Genomic DNA, 6843 nt, shown 5'->3' with positions numbered 1-6843 from the left:
TATGATAATCATCCGCGCCTTAAACGTATCCTAATGCCTGAAAGTTGGATAGGCTGGCCCTTACGTAAGGATTATATAACCCCCAATTTTTATGAAATACAAGATGCTCATTGAATGATAAGAAATTCATGCTCACTTATACAACACAACTCCAGATTTTATTCAAGTCAAGGAATATTTTTAGGTTCTTTTCCTAGATGAAACGGAATACCTATTTATAATTAATTCCTAATTATACAAAAGCATTCCAGATAGACTGAGCAAAAAAAGGGTTTCATTTGGATTCCCCTATTTTGAAAATCGCATATTAATTTCCTTCATATGAACAGAAAAATAGGATGACTCAAAGAAGTTCTCTACCAGGAACTTTGTACCGCGCACATTACTTAGCACAACTAGGAAAATAAGATAAGATAAAGATAAGCAAGACTAAAAAAATATTCGTCGGAATAGCGGAATACAAAATTAAGAAACGCAAAAAAATAAAGGGGAATCTCACCCCCTTCTTTATCATAAAGAAAAGATATATTTTAAAACTTCTTTAAAAAGAAGTGCCTCTATATTTATATTATAGATTTATCCACTTAGATGAATAAATATTATTAATGAATATGTATCACAATCCATCTCGAGGTATTTGGATCAATACCTATTCGGTGGATCTTTTTTTTTTCTCTGCCAGGAACCAGATTTGAACTGGTGACACGAGGATTTTCAGTCCTCTGCTCTACCAACTGAGCTATCCTGACCTTTTCTTGTGCATCATCCTAGTAGAGTATTTGTATCTATGTCAATTAAAAGGACTAAAAATTAATTAAAGTATTTCAAATTTAAAATTTGAAAATGGGGGGGTAGTCCTATGCATTGTGCATGGTTTACTTAAATAAAACTTAAAAATAGAGTGAATAACCAAGATTTCTTGCCGATACTCTAATAAAAAAGAAATCTATTCAATGAATAGGATAAGATCCATTGAGTTCTCTTCGCATTCCTTTGTGAAAGAGTAGAATGAGAAAGCTAATGAATCTTAAACCCATTGCATTGATAAAAAGAAAAAAAAGAGGATAAATAATAATAATATAGTATAGTTAGGGAATAAAAGAGGATTTGGGGATAGAGGGACTTGAACCCTCACAACTTATAAAGTCGACGGATTTTCCTTTTACTAGAAATTTCATTGTTGTCAGTATTGACATGTAGAATGGGACTCTCTCTTTGTCCTCGTCCGATTAATCCACTTTTTTAAAGATCTCGAAAACTTTGAATTTGAATTGAAGAATTTGATTATTCAATATTCGATTGGAGTGGATTCACAATAATGAAAAAAAAAAATTATGATATGAGTTTTTTATTTCATAATCATTATCATTTCTAATTTCATTTTTAAAAAAGATAAAGAACCTATATTATAATTATAATATAATATGAGTTCTGTGATTAATCGTTTGCTATGTCAGTATCTATACGTGTTTATTAAATGTATAAGGTATAAAACCCCTCTTTCTCTAATTTAGAATTAGAAGGAATTCCACTAACAACACAACGTAATTAACTCGATTCGTTAGAACAGCTTCCATTGAGTCTCTGCACCTATCCTTTTCCTTTGTATTCTAGTTCGAGAACCCCTTGTTTTCTCAAAACACGGATTTGGCTCAGGATTGCCCTTTTTTAATTCCAGGGTTTCTCTGAATTTGGAAGTTACCACTTAGCAGGTTTCCATACCAAGGCTCAATACAATCAAGTCCGTAGCGTCTACCGATTTCGCCATATCCCCATTTCCCTCTTCTTTGAGACCAGGATTCCTTGTGTAATTTCATCCATCTCTTAGTTTTTTTTTTGAATCATTGAGTTCATCACTCAACGTAGTCTAGCAGTTCAGTTCGACTCTATTTGAGAGACCTCGCTTGCTTATTGCAATTCAGAATTGAATTGATTCTATCCTTGATGTATTTGCAATTCAATCCGAATCAATATATCCAAAAGTTTTTATCTCCCCCACCTCCCGTCTTACTTTTTTATAGTATTCAAAATTATACTATAACGCTTGATATTTATTCTTTTTTTCTAATCAGAATTAGCAATTTTATTTACTCTGACTCTATGTTCCCCTTAGTGAAATATTAATCCTCAAATTATTAACAAATAATAAAGTCTATAATGATCAAATGAAAATACCAATAAATTCTATAATTTTATTTTTTAATATCCTATAGTTAAGCATATCAAGCTAACTTTATCTTTAAGAAGTTTTAGTATTTTTTTATTTTTATAAGTATAACTTCAAATTTAGAACTAGTTAATAGCTAAGATTAATAACTAATATCTGAGATTTTACGGATTTCCTATACTATACCTATTTCTATTTGTTACACTATTTCCGTTATGTAAGCCCACTTAGCTCAGAGGTTAGAGCATCGCATTTGTAATGCGAGGGTCATCGGTTCAAATCCGATAGTCGGCTTTTTTTTTTCTCTATCGATGTTCTACGAACAAGAATCTCTTTTTTTCCGAATTAAATGGAGAATCCAGGATCTTTTATGTTTTTTACCTTACAATTTTGCTAGATACAAAACAATAAAATAAATAATATATATACAAAAAATAAAGATTTTGATGAAATTCCATTTTTTTGGGTACTTTAGTTGATTTTACTCTGTTTATCCTGTAGTTTAATTCAGTTTTAATTTCGATGTATTCTGTAATGTAAATACAATGAAATTAATTGTGTAAAATGAAATTTCAATAAAATAAAAAAAGGAGTCTTCATGTCCCGTTATCGAGGACCTCGTTTAAAAAAAATACGCCGTCTGGGAGCTTTACCAGGACTCACTAGAAAAACACCTAAATCCGGAAGTAATCTTAAAAAAAAATTCAATTCTGGGAAAAAGGAGCAATATCGTATTCGTCTTCAAGAAAAACAGAAATTGCGTTTTCATTATGGTCTGACAGAACGACAATTACTTAGATATGTACATATCGCTGGAAAAGCAAAAAGGTCAACAGGCCAGGTTTTACTACAATTACTTGAAATGCGTTTGGATAATATCCTTTTTCGATTGGGTATGGCTTCAACCATTCCTGGGGCCCGCCAATTAGTCAACCATAGACATATTTTAGTTAATGGTCGTATAGTCAATATACCAAGTTTTCGTTGCAAACCCCGAGATATTATTACTACGAAAGATAACCAAAGATCAAAAGGTCTGGTTCAAAATTATATTGCTTCATCGGACCCGGGGAAATTGCCAAAGCATTTGGCGATTGACACGTTGGAATATAAAGGACTAGTAAATAAAATCCTAGATAGGAAGTGGGTCGGTCTCAAAATAAATGAGTTGTTAGTTGTAGAATATTACTCTCGTCAGACTTGAACTTAACGAAAAAAGGAAAGGTTCATAGAATTTTCTTCCCCTTCCCCTTTCCCCGAACTAAATCGCCCTAAGACCATTACCATTAATTTGTATTTTCCCATCAACTAGCTAAAATTGATTAACCCTAGGATTAGGATCCTTTTTTCTTTTTTCCTCTATGTGTATTTTACATACCACAGTAATTTGCTATAGAGAATTTCTAATTTCTATTAAATCAAAATAAGATAATATAAGATATTATTGCTGGAAAAAATTGTTATTTGATTTGATACATTGTGATCCTTAACGTTGATGAATTAAGAAAAACGGAAAGAGAGGGATTCGAACCCTCGGTAAACAAAAGTCTACATAGCAGTTCCAATGCTACGCCTTGAACCGCTCGGCCATCTCTCCTACATAACTTATTATGGAAAATAAACTGAGTGAATAGCGAGTTTTCTTATTCCTGCAGTACAGGTACAACCGCAACCACTCGGGGGTTCCATAGTTCTATTGGAAAAATTCCTTTTGATCTAAGTGGAAGGATACAGGATTTTTTACTAGAAATTGCGCTCGCTATAAAAAAAAAGTTTTAATTTGGGTTTTCCCGCAACTAAAGAAAAAGAAAATGGAAGAATTCTTCTTATTGCATAATAAAATAAAGAAACCTTAGAATTCCGTTTGCATAAGATACGCTACACCATACTATCGAAATCAAAAATAGGGTATGAGACAATTAATAACTTTGAAAACACGAAATAGTTGATAACATAAGTTGTTGTTCAGAAATAGCAAAGTGGAATGAAATCCAGTCTTAGTCAAATATTTCATATCTCTTCGTGTCCAAGCAGAAGGAAAAGGATACAATTTGAGCTGAGCGGAAAATCCATATCTCTATCTCTCTTATCCATTTAAAGCATATGGATTTAGAGTAGAGCATATGGATCAATCTATTTATAATTATAAGAATCGAATGTGTTTGTTTTTATGTTATTTTGTGAAGGAATGAAAACAATTCTATATAGAATGGGTTGGGAATTATGCCTAGATCCCGTGTAAATGGAAATTTCATTGATAAGACCTCCTCAATTGTAGCCAATATTTTATTGCGAATAATTCCGACAACCTCAGGAGAAAAAAAGGCATTTACTTATTATAGAGATGGTGCGATTTGACTCTTTTTTTTTGCTTTTTTTTAGCCCTACCTATACCTCAGTCTTACGAAAAAGAGAGGGGGTTGGCATAGAGAGAACCAAATTTGTAAAGCAAACAAACCCACGCTTCGGGAAGGTGAGGCGAACTAACAATTCCTTCCGTCGTGTATCCTCGATTGATGCGGCTTCAGATACTTCAATTGTAGATTTGAGTATTGAGCGAAAGGTTACACCTACAGGATATGGTATGGTATGGATTACAGGCCAATCCTACTCTATTAGTATCCGTAGGCAGCATAGGGGAGAAAAGCACTACACCTAGAAATAGGAATCAACAAGAGAAAAACTTTGTTAGAAATTACCCCTTTCCTGATCGGTATCAGGGCTGGGAAGAATGGTTGGGATAACAAACAACCATCAGGTTTGTACTTTGGATACCCCTATAACCATCAAAGATCGTTGAAGTAGCTAATTCCTCTAAATAGGAGGCGTTGAGAACAAAGAAATTATTGGAGCTATCGTTTTCCTCTAGCATTAATAGAATTCATTGGTGTTAAGAAAAACCTCTTGTGGGAAGGTTGGCTAGAGATTTCTTGGAAAAATACCAGCCCCTTTCGGTTCATAATGAGACGGGACTAATTCTATTTTGATTCTATAGATTATTTCGCTTAGTACTATTATGTACAGAAGGGAGGAGCCGTATGAGATGAAAACCTCATGTACGGTTTTGGAACGGAGATTTTTTGAATAGAATGAACGACCGTAACGGATGTTGGCTCAATCCGAAGGAAATTATGCGGAAGCTTTGCAAAATTATTATGAAGCTACGCGACTAGAAATCGATCCCTATGATCGAAGTTATATACTCTATAACATAGGCCTTATACACACAAGCAATGGAGAGCATACAAAGGCTTTGGAATATTATTTCCGGGCACTAGAACGAAACCCCTTCTTACCGCAAGCTTTTAATAATATGGCCGTGATCTGTCATTACGTGCGACTATCTCCACTATAGAAAGAAAAAAAAAAAGAGAGGATCAAATTTTCTAGTAAATACTAGAAAAAAGGGCTTTCTACATAGGGATCGTAAAAACAACGATTTTTCCCTATCAGCTGTAGGAAGGAAGGACACTTCACGAGAATCAAAAAACGAAGAAAGTATGGCCTATACTACTACTCTATGGATAAAGTTTCTCAAATTGATAGAGAAAGCACCGTAAAGATCAATTAGTGAGCGACTGGGTCGATACAACTAAAAAAAACTGCTTACTTATCCCATGATATGGGGCAAAATTTAGGAATCCGCTTATGTAATAGAGCCGATCCACTAAGGGATTAAGCAGCGGTGTAGTATCAGATCCCAAAGATAGTAAGTTCTTTTTTCTTTCTTATGGAAAAAAGTCTTTTTCAAGGATTCTATAGAGATTTCATATATGAAAACGGGATAGTTACCTTTCAGAAAATTTGAACGAAGGCTCTATATCTATCTATGCTTCATTCTTCTGAAGGTGGGAAAAAAGATCAAACTGATTATTGATAAAAATTAGGGTTTGAAACTTAGGTAATTAATTTCTTCTGCTTAACCCAAGAACAAATTGGATCGATTTTTGATAAATCGAATTCAGTTAAGATAGGGGAAATTCAGATAGCAATTTCTGAGCCGTATGAGGTAGGAAACTCTCAAGTACGGTTCTAAGGGAAGGAACTTCCTATTCCGACCGAGGAGAACAGGCCATTCTACAGGGTGATTCGGAAATTGCGGAAGCTTGGTTTGATCAAGCTGCTGAATATTGGAAACAAGCTATAGCGCTTACTCCGGGAAATTATATTGAAGCACAGAACTGGTTGAAGATTACGAAGCGCTTTGAATTTGAATAAGACCATGCTCCTTCTTTTTCATAAAATGGGTGGTTTGGTTGTTGATCCATTAATCAAATAAATTAGGTCGTAAGATCGAATCAAGAATTTCATTATATCCATTTCTTATACCTTCTATTTTATATGATATTTCATAAGAATAAACCATAGGGATAGGGTCTAGAATAGAAGTAATAAACTGAATAAAAAGAGGGGGCAATCTAAATATTGCTAATATATTAGGACCATCTTATTAATAATTCTAATGAGTTATCTTGGAATTTAGAATCAAATAAAAAACCCTATATTATGCTCAAGGAAAGTAGATATAGATAGGAGCTTATGCCCTCAAAAAAAAATACACTAGTTTCTTAAATTAAAAATAAAAAAGATTTTTTTCTTACGTCGAGAAATATTTGTTTTTCAAGATAAACAATGTCCGTTAGGCACCTAATCTTTATGTCATAATAGACCCGAAC

The 6843-nt window shown here is 33.5% G+C and overlaps 3 non-coding genes across 3 annotated transcripts; 1 reads left to right on the top strand and 2 right to left on the bottom strand.

Annotated features, from left to right (window-relative positions):
• Positions 1-676: 676 nt before the first annotated feature.
• Positions 677-749, bottom strand: TRNAF-GAA (transfer RNA phenylalanine (anticodon GAA)). Its single transcript has one exon. It is a non-coding gene; the product is annotated as a tRNA-Phe (tRNA).
• A 1639-nt stretch (positions 750-2388) lies between these two features.
• TRNAT-UGU (transfer RNA threonine (anticodon UGU)) lies at positions 2389-2461 on the top strand. Its single transcript has one exon. It is a non-coding gene; the product is annotated as a tRNA-Thr (tRNA).
• Positions 2462-3677: 1216 nt separating this feature from the next.
• TRNAS-GGA (transfer RNA serine (anticodon GGA)) lies at positions 3678-3764 on the bottom strand. Its single transcript has one exon. It is a non-coding gene; the product is annotated as a tRNA-Ser (tRNA).
• Between the last annotated feature and the right edge of the window lie 3079 nt (positions 3765-6843).

The sequence above is a fragment of the Aegilops tauschii genome, unplaced genomic scaffold (assembly GCF_002575655.3).
Source record: "Aegilops tauschii subsp. strangulata cultivar AL8/78 unplaced genomic scaffold, Aet v6.0 ptg000994l_obj, whole genome shotgun sequence".
In the NCBI taxonomy this organism is placed as follows: domain Eukaryota; kingdom Viridiplantae; phylum Streptophyta; class Magnoliopsida; order Poales; family Poaceae; genus Aegilops; species Aegilops tauschii.
This window is presented reverse-complemented; position numbering and strand designations above follow the sequence as displayed.